This window comes from Aplysia californica, unplaced genomic scaffold (assembly GCF_000002075.1).
Source record: "Aplysia californica isolate F4 #8 unplaced genomic scaffold, AplCal3.0 scaffold00394, whole genome shotgun sequence".
Classification (NCBI taxonomy): Eukaryota; Metazoa; Mollusca; class Gastropoda; order Aplysiida; family Aplysiidae; genus Aplysia; species Aplysia californica.
In genome coordinates, this window is record NW_004797664.1 from 381,414 (window position 1) to 382,676 (window position 1,263).

The following is a 1,263-nucleotide window of genomic DNA, read 5'->3' on the forward strand; positions in this document are numbered from 1 at the left end:
AGAAGAAGAAGAAGAAGAAGAAGAAGAAGAAGAAGAAGAAGAAGAAGAAGAAGCTTTTTTTTTTTAAAGATTATTCAGGAGGCGGGCTTCCGACTCTTTTTGCAAGGGACAACCCGGGCTGAAAGGAATACGAGGGAAAGATAGAGAACGGAAAAGAGAAAGAAAGAGAAAAAGAGAGAGGGAGAAAGAAAGGGAGAGAGAATGAAAGACAGATAGAAAGGAAGTGAGAAAGAAAGAAAGAAAGACAAAAAGAGAGAGAGAGAGAGAAAGAAATAAAGAGAGAGAGAGAGAGAGAGAGAGAGAGAAAAGGGCGGGGGACGGCGAGAGAAAGATACAGAGATGTTCTCAGCGTATACAAAGGGAATGTTTTAGAGAACAATGAATAGGTATACCTAGTGTGCGTGCTTAGGTGTGTCCTGCGTGCAGGCGTGAGTAAAGTTTCAAGCCTTGCGACTGAAACTGAAAACAAACACGTTTGTTTTTGAGGCGATGGAGTCGGGGCGATCCTAGCCGTAGTGGGCACCCCAAACCCGATTTAATGGCGCTCGAAAACGCTAAAAATTTACTGAGCACAGACGAATTAGATCTAAAGTTTATTTACAAGCGCTTTATATACGGTTTGCGTGACGTCACCCGACTGGACTGTGGACAATTTTAAATGGTCATTCCAGAGGTGGCTTTTCACGGTAGACAAAGACTAATTACATGTAGCGAAAATCCTGCTATAACGGACATTTTGCTCCAGTCCCCTCCCTCTCGTTATAACAGGATTCCACTGTACATTTTTTAAATCAGCGTCGTCAAATTAGGTTGGTCATCGAGCAGAATTACATTTTAAGCAATATTTTGGAAATTTCAATGTATCTTTTATCCGCAAATAAATGCTTCATAAATACCAGCTGTGTTGTGGTGCAATTATTTACTTATATCTAGATCTAGGTTTAAGGCGCCCTCTATGAGGAGTCAAGAAGACACCTACAAGCGCCTGTCCGTGTCGGTCTTCAGCCGCTTAAGTAACTCTATGTTATCACCCCACGTCGCTACACTATGAATGTAATTTGTACTCTAAACTCATGTTACTTGTGTTACTTGTGTGAAGGACCGACATCACTGCACAAGGGGCATCCCCATAAGCGCTCCGTCACTCTAAACTCTTATTCCACACGAGGCGTTACATGATCTCTTCTCAATTATCTAACAACATAATTATACCTGCCGACCCCATCGTTAGCCCCAACATTCCCTTCGCCAGTCCTCCCCCCC